The following is an 18,718-nucleotide window of genomic DNA, read 5'->3' on the forward strand; positions in this document are numbered from 1 at the left end:
TATATCTACATGACTACCGATAAAATCAATATATGTAAACAATTATGTTAATTACGACAATTATTGTTGGTGGAACTCAAACATAATATTTTGTGATGATGATCTGCGACGGGTGAGGCAGTTACCCTTTAAAAATTAAAAATTATTATATATTTTAGATTTATTTATGTATTTTTTTTATTTAAAATCCGTTTTCACCCCTGAAATTTTACAAGTTCGTCATCTTTTAAAATTTTAAAAATTTATTTCTAACATAAAATTCTACATCCGTATTTAATGAAGATTAGTTTCCTGATCAACTTGACACTATTAGAGGAACCATTGTCAGAACTTCGATCATGAGATAATTGGCAATAGTTTGGTGTCTTTTATGTACTCAAAGTAAGCATATTATCAATGATATGTTTTGTATGCACACTACGATTTAGGAACAATTTATTATTTTAGTTGTGATATTAGTTGAAGCTTATAATTACATTACTGTTTGATCATTTATATGTGTGGTACATATTCTGCGCAAAATAAACACATTAACAATAACTAATAAAAGTAAATAAATAGAATGTAAAAATAAAATTAATTTATTGTGTCATAGAAAAAATCAAAAAATAAATTCAATGTATGGTAATAAATATAATTAGAAGCAATTATATCATAATCGACATAATCATAAAATACACATCCTCCTCAAAACCAAAAGAGAGAAGAGGGTATACTATCATGTAAAATGGAAAGGAATAAAAATTCAAAGGGTAAATCTATAAATAAGAGAGACGGTTATTAAAAAACTTCAACCGTCTTCTAATATCTTTAACTACTCGATTTAAAATTTTAAAAATAATTTGATAATTTATTAAATGTGTGTGTGTGTGTGTGAATGCATGCATGTATGCAATATAGAGAAGCGATAGGCTTCACTCAATAATATGAATTGAAAGGGGGAAAAAGTCCCGACTTTACAATAACTAGCCGACTAAAAATTCCTTTTGTGAGAAAGAGGCATTAAAGAGACGAGAAATTAGACTCATCCTCTGCAAAACTCAACAAAAACTTCAAAACCGAAGGCTTCGGATCATCGACTCCTACACCTTTCTCCCTACTTTCAAAAATGCCTTTCATTATACGACTGTACACCCTTTCCAGCTCCGGAATCCCATAGTTTCCTGTTCGCTCCACAAACAGTTTCTTCACAGATTCGGCTTGGGTTGAAATCTCGTCGTCCGACATTCTAGTGTCCCAAGATCCATTCCCATCTGTGGAAGTTTCTTGCTGCTTACAATAACCCAAAGTAGGTTCAGCCCTCTCACAGTTTTTCTCGTTTACCTCTGGAATTTGAGATGACTTCGTTGGTACTGAATCCGAAGTACGGGATTTGTCTTCTGCAGCGGCACAAAGATTAATAGATAAGGGATGTACATTGAGAATACTTCTAACAACTGAATATTATGTGTTACAGACGATGCAGAAACTGTACCCCACGGTTCGAGGATACAGTGGTTCGAGTTAGCACAATATATAGGCAGAGTGATTCATGTCATTCATTGTTCATTTACTCTACCCCACGGTTTGGTAGGCGGAATTCAACAAGTGAAAAATTGCATATGTTACCAAATAAAGCTAAAACCCGACCCATCATACACCACCAAGGGTCGGCTAATCTATACATATAGATATCACGATACCTGCGGGGGCAGCATCAGCATTCTTCTTTGGCCTTTTCGAAGCCTCATAGCTTTGAAGATTGGTTTCTGGCTGGACATTGCCGAGTCGAGCACTGGCTTGAGTGGAAGTTCCTAGCTGCACAACATGTACTGCAGGAGACGGCCCAAGATCATCCGGAATTTGAGTTAGACCCCCTTGGGCGGCAATTTTATCACAATAAGCGACCAATCCAGGGTCCATCTGTGACAGCATCCCATCGACCTGATAGAAAAGAAACTAAAACGCTAAGAAAATTGAAAAAAAAGGGAAAAGGTGAGACCCAAGTAATTACAATAAAACTCTGGCAGAAACGAACTAGTAAACTTACAGCATCACGTAATTCACAAGCTCTACTAACGATTCTAGCACCATTATAATCATCTCCATTGTAAGCCTGAAATTCAGGATAGCAAACGAATCGGACACAGGATGACTTGTGGAAGGGAATAACACAAAAGAAGCACATAAAGCAAAAATTAAAAATGGACCGCATTATTATAAATCAAGTTCCTAAGACATTTCCAACAAAATTTGAAATTTGAAACTTCCAGTTATTCTATACAAACCTAAGATTCCTAACAATAAACCGAAACTGCATATCCAATTAGTTAAAAACGCTTTTTGAAAAGTGTTCACCACAGTGAGTCTCCATGAGTTAGAAAATTACATGTTCGTCTTAAAATAAGAAATCAGAATATATTACGTTTCGGATTAAAAAAATCCACACCTTTGCATTGGTTACAATCAGGTCAACATCTTGCACAAAAGCAGAACAGGTAAGATATTGTCCAGAGTCAACCCGCTGCAATAAAGTAGCAATATCCATAGGATTCTGGATTATCGAGTGGTAGTTTGGTGCATCCTCATCAGAGACTGGGTAATGAAAGGCACTAAATCTTTTATCATAAAGCATCCTGAAACATGATCAACCATAATCTATAAAGTGTACCAACAGTTAAATAAAGAAACAAAAGATAACAATCAACAATAAATTAAAATCTACAAGCCCATCCTATGCCAACTTTGGAGATAAAGCAGGTTTAAAAAGGGCCAAGGCAACAAATATAAGTTAATATAAATAAGGATCGCATGAAAGGAGATCTTACGACCCAAAACACATTCATGAACCATCTTGGAAAGATCCAACAATGATACTACGAGGAGGCAAAAACCACACCACAACAAAACATCAGCTTTACCACATCTCAAAAAGTTGATTTTCTCTTTTATTTTATTTTCTCATGGTTATAATTTTATTAAAAAAAATTCTACGACCTTTTTCATTTTCTGAACTAAAATCTCTTAAGATCACTTGACAGAACAGTTCTACAGAAATATAACTAATAATTTTGGATGATTCTTTGGAAAGCTTTAAGCCATCCTACAACATTAGTTATAGTTTATTCAATTTCCAGAATTCTAACTCCGAATTAAAACCTGAGTTCCACTTCCAGCAACTATTTGTCATAAAATTACACCCAAATCAATTGAAATATGCTCCACGGAGCTTCAATCGCAAAGAGAAAGGAATAGCAATCAATGAAAGAAGCAGGGAACAATAAAGGAAAGGACCCCTAAGTTAAATATTACACTATATTACAGAATTAGGACTTGTAACTTTACCGGTTGCAGACATCTCTGAGGCACATGCGTAAGCGGCGAATGGCATGTTGCTCGGCCTCTACTTTGGCCCTCAATTCTGAGACCTTTGGTCCACTTTCCACTTTTGACGCCTTGGGAAGTTCAGGAAGAGATTTTGATTCCTGTGACTTTTTGGCCATAGCCTCCAACAATACTGATAATGCAGCTTCAATTAAACGGTCAAAGAACAAAGATCTATCTTCGGTTGAAGGTTTGTCCAAGTGATAGCTGACAAAAAATAAAATACATTACTGTCAAACTAAGTTTTAATAAACAAAAAGACATGTAAATAAATGCTGCAGGCGAATTGGGTAAAAAAGGTCCTCTTCATGAATATTACCCAAATAAAAGCAAGACAAAACAGAGGAAATGTAATACAAGAATATCATTCTATCATACATTGAATTCCTGAAAAAATGTGTGAAACTATGATGTTTCACATGTCATATCAGCACAAAAGAGAATGCACTTGGATTGCATTCTGTTGTGGTATGCCTCAACAAGATCTATAACTTGCATTAAAGGCCAATAATGGTTAATTTACTGAAAACAATACCTTCAAGGTGACAGCAATAACCAACTCAGATTATGGAAAATAATTGGCAAAGGTCAACATTATGCCCAAATAGTCACAGAAATAAAGGGTGAAAATGCATAAAAGGTCATTTTAAGGATTAGATACACATACACACTACGCTGAGGAAATACTGAACAGGGATTCCCATCTAATTCAGCAAGTGAAGTTGATGAAGTTCCAAGCAGCAATATAGGTAAGTCTGAAGGCAACTCTTCTAAAAGAGTAAGCAGAACAGCTCTCAGCTGCTCATGTGCCTGCAACAACAGATTCATCAAACTTAGAAAACAAAAGAAAATACAAATGGTAGACTAAAAAACAAGACCTGAAAAATCCATATGCCCACACACACAAAAATGTTTTTATGCAAGTGCATTCATTTGCACTAATACTTAAATTCGAATCAGATTTGAACAGTTGCTTAATGCATGAAGCACTCACGTTATCCCACCAAAGATTAAACTGAGGTATATATAGAATAGATGGCGTGGTTCTTCTTGCTTCACCAAATATATGTACCAATGCTTCCTCCGTTGTCTTTGCACTAGGATCCGAAGAAGTGATGGAAGACCAAGAGAATGTACAGGACATTTCTCTAGCTCATGTAAAATTGCTGGTCCAAGATGATCCTGTATAACTAGATCAGTAAGTATATTCAGTTTCTGTCTCCAATAATTACAGTTACGAAAAATCAAGAGGATGCAAATATTACCAAGCCAGAACCATCACCACCATACAGTAGCAGTCGAGGCCTATAAACAAGAGGAATCGCTGATCCATATGAAAGCAACGAAAGCTTGGTCAACTCAGATGAAATTGTTTGGGGAGGAAATATGTCAGATATATAGTTCATAGCTTTCTTAAGATGTCTCTGCAGGCATGGTGCAACAACCAAAGACAACGGTCTAGAGTGAACAATAGAACCTCTTTGACCAGCAGGAGTAATTGTTGACATGGCCTCTATAAAGTGATGCTTTTCTACCTTCACTGAGTCAATATCTATCACAAATTTGTCATCAGTAGTGTACACTTGCGGATATTTTTCACGAAAAGCATGGATAGCAGCTTCAGTGCATAGAGCCTTCAAATCTGCACCACAGTATCCCACACAACTAGCAGCAAGTTCCATTTTAAGTTCATTCGGAGGAGGTTTCTTCCACTTCCGAGTGTGAATATTCAATATTTCAGCTCGTACTTCACAGCCAGGTAATGGAAAATTGAATTCACGATCGAATCGCCCAGGGCGCCTTAAAGCTCCATCAATAGCATCAATCCTGTTAGTAGCTCCAATCAAAACAACTTGTCCACGGGAATCAAGACCATCCATGAGGGCAAGCAAAGTGGACACAATAGAGTTGTGAATCTGCTCTTGTTTACTAGACCTCACAGGAGCAAGCCCATCTATCTCATCAAAAAAAATGATGGAAGGTTGATTCCTTTGTGCCTCCTCAAAAAGAAGTTTCAATTGTCTTTCAGCCTCACCAACCCACTTGCTAAGCACATCAGCACCCTTTCGCATGTAAAAACTGACTTTCTGACCTGCCTTTGAAGCGGAACTTGCTAAAGCTCTGGCAATCAATGTCTTACCAGTGCCAGGGGGACCACACAACAGAACACCCCTAGGTGGAGTGATGTGATAACTTGCAAAGAAATCTGGATACAACAAGGGGAAAAAAACCATTTCCTTCAAAGCATCAACATATTCAGAAAGCCCGCCTATTTCATCAAAGCTTACACTTTCATCAATCTGTAAGGGTTGAATATCTGCCCCTCCTTTAGAGCTGGGTCCAGCAGTCTGAATCCCAGAAGTCAATGTTGCGAAAGCATCACTTTGATTGCCCCAACCCGATGCAGCAACATTTAATCCCCATGCTGTTGTCCCATTCATGTCTAATCCCCCAAACAGCCAAGGTGGTCCAGATCTGCTACCACCTCGTCCCCAAGGAATAGCAGGACCTAGATCCAGCTCATCCACAAGAATAGAATCATCAGAATCCTCAGCTCTTGTTAAACGATGAAGCTTATGGACACGTGATCCACCCTTCCTAACATCCCTGCTGACCTTAGTCCCCATTCCTTGACGTAAAACCCTCTTAGGAGATCTAGATCTTTGCTTGCTCTCATCCATAGATAGCCTGCGTACATCAGCACGATTTCGAAGATCATATCGCCTCCTTCCTTCTTGCTCTTCTTCACCCTCTTCATCATCACCTTCATCCTCTTCTTCATCTTCACCCTCAGCTTCTTCATCACCCTCATCTTCAGCATTATTTTGGTCATCATCTGCAGCCTCGTCATCTATATCATTCCCATTTTCACTTTCATCTTCTCCAACTTTCTCCTCCGAAGTACTTTGCTCATCACCATAATCAAAACTGCTCTGCTTAATTGCAACTGCTTTTGAACGACGAGGGCGTAATCCTTCACGTCGAGGAGTTTCTTTAGTCTCCATGCTCTTATTTTGCTTGGGAGAAGGAGACTCATCTTGACTTACACTGTTAGCAACCCGATTCCTCAGTGGTATATATGAAGGTCTCTGGGAAAAGTAAATAGTGAGGAGTTGAAATGGAATACACTTTTGTGATGTGATAAAATTTATGTTTCATCAAATGTGAGAATATTAATCCAATTCCAAAAGTTTTGTACGCTTGGACAGTACCATCATGTCTTCATCCCCTGAACCGGAACTCTCAGTATAACTGGCAAGATTCACAGAAACCCTCCTCTTTCTGGATGAACGCCGAAGACTGATTGTGCCTGACTGCACAAGGCAATGAATAAAATTATTCAAATTCACAATGCAAGACATCATAGAAAAAATGAGTCATTTAATCCAATCAGCTTCAAGGAAAGAGGCAATGATATGAAAACATGCCAAGACACAACTTATTAAAGAAAACCTATATGAAACATGTCCTCCTACAACAATGCTGGACAAAACTGAGAACAAAGGAATTTACATTTTGATCTAAAAGGCCACAGAAGAAACTTGTATCTGAAAGTGAATATAATACAGCCACAGCAAAAAAAGATGTCACAATAAAAGGTATATTAAAATATTATAAACATCAGTGTCCAATAATATGTTTCTTTTCTTTAATTGCAGCCATAGAAAATAACATTTTTTCCTTTTGCTTTCATAAGAAATCAAACAACATTCTGAAGACTGTAAACTAAACATTTGATGTAGACTAATTATGAGACATTGATGTTCTATTTTAGTTATGGTTCATTTTGAATCATTTCGACTCTGCTTTTTAACTTTTCCTTTGCAGCAGCTTTTTTTTTTATATAAGAATTTCAAGCCTCATTAAAAACCCCCTTCTTGATTAATGGAGCTTGTAGGGAAGCTCCTTAATCAGCGGAAGGAGGAAAAGAGTGCCTTAGGATTTTATTGAACAATAAAAACACATAAGATACAACCAACAATACAACCGACAAAACCACCCCAACAGAACCAAATAAGCTGGAAACACCCATAAAACACCCTAACTAAAAACACAAAATCAGAGCCTTAGTGCAATACATTTTCAAAACAACTATAGTCACAAGGGAGTTCCGTTTATAAGTTATCTACAGCCTAGAAAAACTTCACATTGAAAAAGGATGAGCTAAAAATTTTCTCACAACCACTTAAAGACTATCATCATGGTATATACTAAATACAGTCAAACAAGTTTGTATAGCATACATTGCTGTTTGAAGTACGCACCGGTCGATTCCCCGACCGCAACATCTTGGCAATGCGAGAAGCTGCTGTCCTTGTCTTTGTCTTGCTCTTCTTTCGAATGATGGTAGGAGTGTAATACAAATATGGTCGGCCATATGCTTTTGGCCTTCTCCTAAGCCTATCACTTGAGCGCACAGGCCTATTAACTGGCCCATCTCCTTGACCAGACCTCTTTGGATACATAGGCAAACACTAGCTTTGCAGATTATATTCTTCCATAAACTCTGTACGTACACCTTAAAATTGAAAAGTACCAATAATAATAAGCAGACATTCCAAATTGTCATGCCTAAACTTTCTTACATGAATAATTTCTCAGTTATCGAACAAACATTTCATAGTTAATGGTAAATGATTCGGACAACTATAACAAATACCACACATTTCCATGAATGATCTCAATTACATGTGAGCAGTTTTGAAGTCACTAGCCGCACAAAAACAATAATCTTTTTTCATGCAGTAGAGTAAAAGAACAGAACATTCTAAACATTAAAGTCATTCCCTCTTCAAGCTAAATACAAGCAATAATATACCATATGGCAAGTTTATCAAGTATACAAATCGATAATTCAGACATCTGATAGTTGCTGAAGAGGCTCTTCAGATACCATAAAAACAGTAACAGGTTTGTTTTACTGCGTTATGAAAGAGACCACAGGAAATCACTCCTGTTAGTAGCTACACAATTCCATTGAAATATATAGAGATCGAGATCAATGATGCTAACAGGTTGTGAAGAAACTTATTCAACAACTAATTATTTAAGAAGAAATAGTGTGAGTCAGACAGTTCTAGGACCAATGCTTTCATAAGGGAGTTGTCAGTAGTCAGTACTCTGTAGAAAACAGGAAAAAGGACAGGGGAGGGGATTGAGATGGGCTTGAAAGATATGTAGAGACTTTCTAATCATACTTGCCAATATTTAATAACTCTTTCCTTCTTAAACACATTTCAAAGTCTATTTGGGCAAAACATATGCAATTTTTTCTCCTTACCACGGCTGAGCACCGGCATAACTGGAGAAATAAAGACAAATGTCTCCAACCTTCAAGGTCTTTTTGAAAAAATCGAAGCTCCAGTTAACATAGTAAATCTAGTTTTAAAAAATGCAACACCATTTTCATCAACAACTAAGGAACATACAATATATTAAATAATTAACAGCTCAATGCTAATTCCACAGTAAATTAAATTTTAAATTTCGCCTAAATAAAATATTCATTGTTCACTTCTCCCTCACGCATGCATGGGGAGAAAAGCTCAAAACAAATCATATCCTTCATTTGTTGCAATTTGAAATTAAATATTAGCACAACCATGAAAGGATTAACTCAAACAAAAGCAAGTATTTCAGGTAATTGCGATTATTCAAGCTCCTTCAAAAATAATCAAATTGAACAGCAAAATCTGACAAATTAATCACAAACAGACACAGCTGCAATACATGCACATGCAATTGCATGTTTATTATATAGTATATACTATAAAATAAAAAACAGAGTAGCGGATAACAGAGAGAAAAGGCTGAAAAATGCAAAATCCTAAAAAATGTTAAACTAAATCAAATAACATACAAGATAAAATCTTCAAATTTACTAAACAAAACAATATACTCTGTTTTTTTTTCTTTGAAATGAAACATATATGGTTTTGAACGACGGAAAGAACAAGGATTAAAATCGGAGATTTTGCTTTTTATACCTAATCGTAGAACTAGCTGCCTCAGACGAGAAAACGCGAGAAAGTGCGAGAAAAAAAATGCAGAGGGGTTAAAACCTCGGGAGCTTTGGAAGAGAGGGCTCAAAATTTTATAAACCAAAAACCTAGGAAGAGAGAGAGCCAAAGGGAAACGAGTTCTCTCTGAGTTAATTCGACTCACTGAGTCTACCGCCCCGACTCACGAAGTAATGTTTTCTAGAATGCGACCCATTAAAAGGTAGGCCCCACTTTGAAACTTCGGAAGGAAATGGGAAAATGTCGTGAAATTGTAACGATAAAAAGTCAGAGAGCCAATGTGATTCTGTGAATTCGCCACGTAATCAAATTTGTTTTTATTTTAATCTTTTCTGAATATTAGTATCGAATCCATCTGTCACTAATTCAATTTAATATAGATCTGATCCTCATCAGTTTGTATTATTCACAAATATATCAATATTTGAATTTTAAATTTTTTTTAAAATCTAGTATCTCAATCTATTATATCAACTTATCGTTCGTGTTTTTAAATAAATGTTTATTTTAATTAATATTTTATTTTAAATTTTAATTTTTTAAGTGTAATCTTTTATATTATTCTAAATAATGTTAGCTAATATTTTAATTTTACTAAAAAAGAGATAATTAATTTGAAATATAAATTAAAAATCAAATCAACTTAACATTTTTAAATATTTATCATGTTCAAAAAATTTATTTTAAAAAATATTAATATCAAACCCTTTTCAGTAATTAATCATTGAAATATTTTTTTTCAATAAAATGAATTTTTTAATGATATATCAAACACACGTTAGAACCTTAAATAAGAATACTAGTAAATGATTTATTTTAGAGTGAATATTGTTGTTTTCTTAAGCTTTAATCCAATTTTAATTATTTGTTCAAATATTAATTAAAGATATACGACAGTGAAAAATAACTCAATCTCTGATATATCAAATATTAATTATTAATTTGAAATAAATGAAATAAAATAAAAATTAATTAGAGTTTAATTATACAATATATTAAAGATAATTTAAAAACTAATTAAACTTTTATTATTTTGCAATTTAAAATAATAAATCATTTCTTTTTTTATAAACATTTGTATCCGATCTCAACTAATTCTGTAACATCCCTAACCCATATCCGACCCGGATCCGAGTCCGAGATGTCACATTAACTTTTCAAACTTTGACTCTTAAAGAAAATCATGAAAATTTCAAACTTTCTGAAATCAAAGATGTTAATTTATACAAGTTGGACCAAAATAAACAAAATCAATCAGAGTATTAGAAATTCATAATTTTGTTACATGCCAACACACTATATACAACCAAATACTTACACTTAACTATATTTCTGATCTGATCTGTGGAAAGGAGAGTCTGACATGTCTTGCTCCTCTTCACTTCTCTTCTCACTTTCCAGAACCTACGTGTGAAACACTCACACGCTAAGTCGATGACTTAGTGAGGCATAACACATGTTAATCTGAACTCTCTATAATCAATAGTGCATGAACATTTCACAATTCATATAAAAATATAATACAAACATCATGTATCAATTCATATAACCCCAAATATAAACATGTACACATGTCATCACTATTCTAGTCACATTATTGTCATTATCACTATCATTATTCCATTTAGAACATATAACTTGAGTCTAATCTTTGAAGCACTTCATACTATACTTTTCATAAACCAAAACATATACATCAAATAACATTTCTTTATATTATTTCTTTGTTTAGCCCATGTACACTTTTGAGAACTACAGGTATGTGAGTACATAGAGGTTGTGCACTATGTTGTCACCACAGCTCGCATAATTCCCATTAGGGGCACTGAATATTTGTCCCGAATGACCACTATGTCCCGTAGAACCACTATGTCCCGAAGGACCACTATGTCCCGAAGGACCACTATGTCCCGAAAGACCACTGTTAATCCCTCGACTCTTGGCATGCCAACTATACCCCTAGCTCTCATAATACATATCATGGGCATTATCCTTATATTATCATACATTCACATATTCACTTAGTTCACTTTCACATCGCTGACTTCCATATGAATCACATGTCATATATTCACTTATTCATATCACATAGGCTCATAGCGTTTTATCATATCATTTACATTTTCTGACTTATTTCTGGTAATTATGTAATCATTGCACTTATTTTCATATAACTCATTGTCACTTAATTCATACATTACATATAGACATCTATATCACTTTCACATAGTTTATATCTACTTCCAAGTCCCTTTTATATTCATTAACAACACATGTTCTATCATCTACTTTAAGCTTTATTTTTTTGTATTTACTTGGAATACACAATCTATGTTATATTATAAACATATCTCACTTAATAGTATTTTATTTATATACTAATTCAATCTATTTACTTAATTCCATTTCATATATTTCTTATAACCTTTTATATATATCTCCATAGTTCTTTAGCATACAACTTATCTTATAGGTTCGTACCATCACTTTGTATACAAATTTCCAAATTGATATAATATTCCTATTTCATTCTATATTTCAATCCTATTTAGTTTTCCCCCATTCTCATAAACTCATATAATTCTATTATACAATTCCTCATAATTGATCATACCATTATATACTTATCCAACTTATGTTTCTATTATTCATATAACTGTTACAATGTTTACCTAATTCCTATCGCTTTTCATGAATTTACTTTCATCATATTCTCCTAATATTACATATTTTATATTATGACCATGTCTTCACATAATCTTATACTTCATTATCATATGACTTATATTTTGTTCTATTATGACTCTTCATATACTTATATTTTCATTTCTATAAATTCCATAAATCCTATCACATGACTTATCTTTGAGACTCATATAATTTCATATTTATTATTATATCATCATATAACTTATGTAAACATATATATTACTCATATCGGTTCCTATATATTATCACTCTAACATATATTCATACAAATCATGTCACACATACAATAACATATTACTCGTACACTCATAACAAACACATACTCAAGTTCATGAATTCATGCATAATGCTATAGAAAATAGACTTTTCGTAAGTCTTATTTCCATTAAACATCATATATTATCTAATATGCACTCACCTTGGCCTCACTAAGTTCCAAATCCACTTTATAATTTCCTTTCTTACAATCGAATCTTAACTTGATGATCGTTCTGGAACTTGTTCGTACTCGATATCTACATAATTATACATGGATCCATATCAGTATTCTAATTGATATACTCTAATCTTTCATTCCTTAGACTAAAAGAAAGGTATATTTCTATTTCCCCTTGAAGTGTATCGGTACACACTATAGTGTATCGATGCATTCCTTATCGTGTGTATCGATGCACTACCTATGCATCGGTACACAAATCACATTCGATGTTTTCATTTTAAGGGGTGCATCGATGCACTTCCCGTGCATCGATATACACTGAATAATTTCTGGAAATTTACCCTTGATGCATCGGTACATGTTGAACGTGTACCGATGCACACTAGCCCAGAATTCCAATTTATGAACGAATATTAACTCTTTTCAGCTTAATTGCTTCATATATCATCCCCTTTCTTATTCTTAACTTACATACTCATACTTAAACTCATTTATTCTCATTTATCACATCTTTATCCACAAAATCCTATCTTCTAAATAGAATTCAAGAATCATACCAAATTTTCTATATGTTCTAAATCCAATTATATTATTTCATATCTCTTAATTCAACTATTGACAAGTAAAATTTAACTTCAAATTTTACTTATCAAATCTTTTCCAAAATTTCATTTAAAAACTTCTAATCTTTAATCTCTCTTAACTCCTTCATCTTATGGTTTTAAGATAAATTAAGCTTTCATTAAGCTTAATTATCATCTAATGATCAAAACTCAATCTTAAATTAAGCTAAATATCAATCAACAAGAAATCTTACCTTTGCTCTTTGCTTCCACTCGTGAAGAAGAAAGGAGAAGAAGAGAACTCTGGAACTGAAACCTTATCTCCCTTCACTTCTACGTATTCTATCCTATATAAAGGATGAAATAAAATCTTTCTTGTGAAATTACTATTATACCCTTCAAAATTTCCATAATTATCATCTAATCTAATAGGGAATTATTCATATTTAAGTTCTTCAACTTTTAGCTTGTTTCAAAAATCAAGCACATAGTTTTCAAAATTTGTAATTTAGTCACTTGCCCTATTTTGGGATGTTACAAATCTCCCCTCCTTTTAAGAAAATTCGTCCTCGAATTTTCACTGATCATGTCGATAAAACATTACCCACATATAATTTGAAATTCCTTATACTACCTTTATTACTTCAATCTTTCACGATTTGCACTTAATAACTTGTCTTTGATTTCCAAAGAACCCCAATTCATTCTATAGTACACTTACTGTGGACCTTTGTAAATACTTGTCGTATCATTCATGTAAACAATATTATTCATTCTTACTCAAGGTCATAATTCAATTGATTTCCTTTATCATATAATTAAGCATACATTTTTGCAAAATCAAATAATCTCTTTATTCAACCTTACCTACTTTTCTTGTTTCCGTATCAACTTATAATTCATACCTTAATATAACTTTTATCATCTCTGTTCCTTTAAACTCCATCCTTTTCATTTCCTTTGATTCTATATTTTCCTTTGACCTTTCTAAAATCCATATAGTGTCACTCATCACGAAGACAGTAACATCCATTCTCATCACTTAACATCATAATTCAATCTCTAATTACCTTATAACAATAGCCAAACTCTTATTTCCTCATCATTTGACCAAAAACACAACCTTAAATCTTCTTCAACTGTGATTAAACATATACTTTACGGAATCAACTAATCTTTTCACATTACCTTACATTTTTTTTTTCGAGCTTATCATCTACACTTCCATATAACCTTTATTATATTTGATCCTTTGAACTCATTCCTTTTTATTTCATTATTCCATTATTCATTCAAAAATCAAAATCTCCTTATCCACAAATCACATCTTTTCTTTCATGTCCACATACTCTTTTCTGATCACTTATACTCATCTCTGATTACCGATCTTTGTCACCTCCTCATAACTTTGATAATTGACTTACTCATACATAATATCATTCTTTATCCTCTCTTGTACTTATATTTCATTATTTAAATCCCCTCTTTTTTAAAAAAACATACCAATACTTATCTTCTTACTTTCATCATATTTGTATGATCAAAATACATAACTACATCCAGATTCACTTTATATTTGGTTATCTTAACCTGTCAATATCTTAAAATCTTTCAGCTCCAATACACTTTTCATCACATAATCTTGTTAGCCAACTCCAACTCTTTCCATCTAAAATGTAGCCTCTTATCATATCCACACTTTTGCTTATACACATCACTATTAATTTATTTCAACTCATAAACTATGGCTTTCAATATCTTATATGCTTGTCATTGATGCACTTATTCTTGAACTATTCTACAAATTCTAACCACATCTTTAGATCTTTTAACTTTCGTATGGTGACACTTGTTCACCATATTCTATCTTATCCATGAAATAATAAGAATATTTCACCTCACTTTTCTGATTCAAAATTGTGAAAACCTTCTATCACTATTCTAATATGATTTCAACTTTCTGAAATCAATCTTTGATCTTATGAGGCACTTCCTGAGGTGTCCCCTCTTCCTCCTGCCTGGCCAGGGCAGGTGAATTGCTATCACCATCAGGTTTACCTCTCACTTTTCTTCAAAATTCATACAATTGGATTTCTACTGTATTAAACTAATATTATTCTATTTGCAAGACATCATACTCCTTACACAATAAGATCAGAAAGTTTTCACTCTGGGTTGGCATATACACATTTCAAAACTCATTTAACTTCAGTTTAAGCCTAGAATCGGCTAAACCTTAGCTCTGATACCATTAAATGTAACATCCCTAACCCGTATCCGACCCGGATCCGAGTCTAAGATGTCACATTAACTTTTCAAACTTTGACTCTTAAAGAAAATCATGAAAATTTCAAACTTTCTTAAATAAAAGATGTTAATTTACACAAGTTAGACCAAAATAAACAAAATCAATCAGAGCATTAGAAATTCACAATTTTGTTACATGCCAACACACTATATAGAACCAAATATCTACACTTAACTACATTTCTGATCTGATCTGTGGAAATGAGAGTCTGACTTGTCTTGCTCTTCTTCACTTCTCTTCTCACTTTCCAGAACCTACGTGTGAAACACTCACACGCTAAGTCGATGACTTAGTGAGGCATAACACATGCTAATCTGAACTCTCTATAATCAATAGTGCATGAACATTTCACAATTCATATAAAAATATAATACAAACATCATGTATCAATTCATATAACCCCAAATATAAACATGTACACATATCATCATTATTCTAGTCACATTATTGTCATTATCACTCTCATTATTCCATCTAGAACATATAACTTGAGCTTAATATTTGAAGCACTTCATACTATACTTTTCATAAACCAAAACATATACATCAAATAATATTTCTTTGTTTAGCCCATGTATATTTTTTAGAACTACAGGTATGTGAGTACATAGAGGTTGTGCACTATGCTGTCACCACAGCTCGTATAATTCCCACTAGTGGCACTGAATATTTGTCCCGAAGGACCACTATGTCCCGAAGGACCACTGTTAATCCCTCGACTCTTGGTATGCCAACTATACCCCTAACTCTCATAATACATATCATGGGCATTATCCTTATATGATCATACATTCACATATTCACTTAGTTCACTTACACATAGTTCACTTCCATATGATTCACATGTCACATATTCACTTATTCATATCACATAGGCTCATAGCGTTTTATCATATCATTTACATTCTCTGACTTATTTCTAGTAATTATGTAATCATTGCACTTATTTTCATATAACTTATTATCACTTAATTCATACATTACATATGAACATCTATATCACTTTCACATAGTTTATATCAACTTCCAAGTCCCTTTTATATTCATTAATAACATATGTTCTATTATCTACTTTATGCTTCATTCTTTTGTATTTACTTGAATTACACAATCTATGTTATATTATAAACATATCTCACTTAATAGTATTTTATTTATATACTAATTAAATCTATTTACTTAATTCCATTTCAGATATTTCTTATAACCTTTTATATATGTATCCATAGTTCTTTAGCATACAACTTATCTTATAGGTTCGTACCATCACTCTGTATACAAATTTCCAAATTGATATACTATTCCTATTTCATTCTATATTTCAATCCTATTTAGTTTTCCCCTATTCTCATTAACTCATATAATTCTATTATACAATTCCTCATAATTGATCATACCACTATATACTTATCCAACTTATGTTTCTATTATTCATATAATTGTTACACATGTTTACCTAATTCCTATCGCTTTTCATGAATTTACTTTCATCATATTCTTCTATTATTACATATTTTATATTATGACCATATCTTCACATAAACTTATACTTCATTATCATATGACTTATATTTTGTCCTATTATGGCTCTTCATAGACTTATATTTTCATTTCCATATATTTCATAAATCTTATCACATGACTTATCTTTGAGACTCATATAATTTCATATTTATTCTTATATCATTATATAACTTATGTAAACATATATATTACTTATATCGGTTCCTATATCTTATCACTCTAACATATATTCATACAAATCATGCCACGCATACAATAACATATTACTCATACACTCATAACAAACACATACTCATGTTTATGAATTCATGCATAATGCTATAGAAAATAAACTTGTCGTAAGTCTTATTTCCATTAAACATCATATATTATCTAATATGCACTCACATTGGCCTCACTAAGTTCCAAATCCACTTTATAATTTTATTTCTTACAATCGAATCTTAACTTGATGATCGTTCTGGAACTTGTTTGTACTCAATATATACATAATTATACATGGATCCATATCAGTATTCTAATTGATATACTCTAATCTTTCATTCCTTAGACTAAAAGAAATGTCTATTTATATTTCCCCTTGAAGTGCATCGGTGCACACTATAGTGTATCGATGCATTCCTTATTGTGTGTATCGATGCACTACCTATGCACCGGTACACAAATCACATTCAATGTTTTCATTTTAAGCACACTGAATAATTTCTGAAAATTTACCCTTGATGCATCGGTACATGTTGAATGTGTACCGATGTACACTAGCCCAGAATTCCAATTTATGCACGGAAATTAACTCTTTTCAACTTAATTGCTTCATATATCATCCCCTTTCTTATTCTTAACTTACATACTCATAGTTAAACTCGTTTATTCTCATTTATCACATCTTTATCCTCAAAATCCTATCTTCCAAATGGAATTCAAGAATCATACCAAATTTTCTATATGTTCTAAATCCAATTCTATTACTCCAAATCTCTTAATTCAGCTATTGACAAGTAAAATTTTACTTCAAATTTTACTTATAAACTCTTTTCCAAAATCATTTAAAAACTTCTAATCTTTAATCTCTCTTAACTCCTTCATTTTATGGTTTTAAGACAAATTAAGCTTTCCTTAAGCTTAATTATCATCTAATGATCAAACCGCAATCTTAAATTCAGCTAATTATCAATCAACAAGAAATCTTGCCTTTGCTCTTTGCTTCCACTCGTGAAGAAGAAATGAGAATAAGAGAACTCTGGAACTGAAACCTTATCTCCCTTCACTTCCACGTGTTATATCCTATATAAAGGAAGAAATAAAATCTTTCTTGTGAAGTTACTATTATACCCTTCAAAATTTCCATAATTATCATCTAATCTAATAAGGAATTATTCTTATTTAAGTTCTTGAACTTTTAGCTTGTTTCAAAAATCAAGCACATAGTTTTCAAAATTTGCAATTTAGTCACTGACCCTGTTTTGGGATGTTACAAATTCGGATTTAGTGCAACTTAAGGAATCATCCCATCAGACCAACCGTTTGTTGGTGTTAAATTGTTTATCCGCTATCCAACGATGAGGATATTCTCACCGCAAACAAAAGATGTGTGCTTGGAGATGAAATCGATTTTTGGGATGATCACTAGATAGAATGCCCCTCCTTAAGATTAGCATTTCCCATAATATATGGGATTGCCATTCGCAAAACCGGTCAAGTTAGAGACTTTGGTCTTAAATTTAATGGGAGATGGGATTGGAGAATCGAGATTCGAAGGCTGCTTTTTGTGCGGGAAGTAAGTCTGTGGAAC

At 32.9% G+C, this 18,718-nt stretch overlaps 1 pseudogene; it reads right to left on the reverse strand.

The window, feature by feature from the left end:
• Positions 1-996: 996 nt before the first annotated feature.
• Positions 997-9,523, reverse strand: LOC120128319 (annotated as a pseudogene).
• Positions 9,524-18,718: the final 9,195 nt, after the last annotated feature.

The sequence above is a fragment of the Hibiscus syriacus genome, unplaced genomic scaffold (assembly GCF_006381635.1).
Source record: "Hibiscus syriacus cultivar Baekdansim isolate YM2019G1 unplaced genomic scaffold, ASM638163v2 tig00110478_pilon, whole genome shotgun sequence".
Classification (NCBI taxonomy): Eukaryota; Viridiplantae; Streptophyta; class Magnoliopsida; order Malvales; family Malvaceae; genus Hibiscus; species Hibiscus syriacus.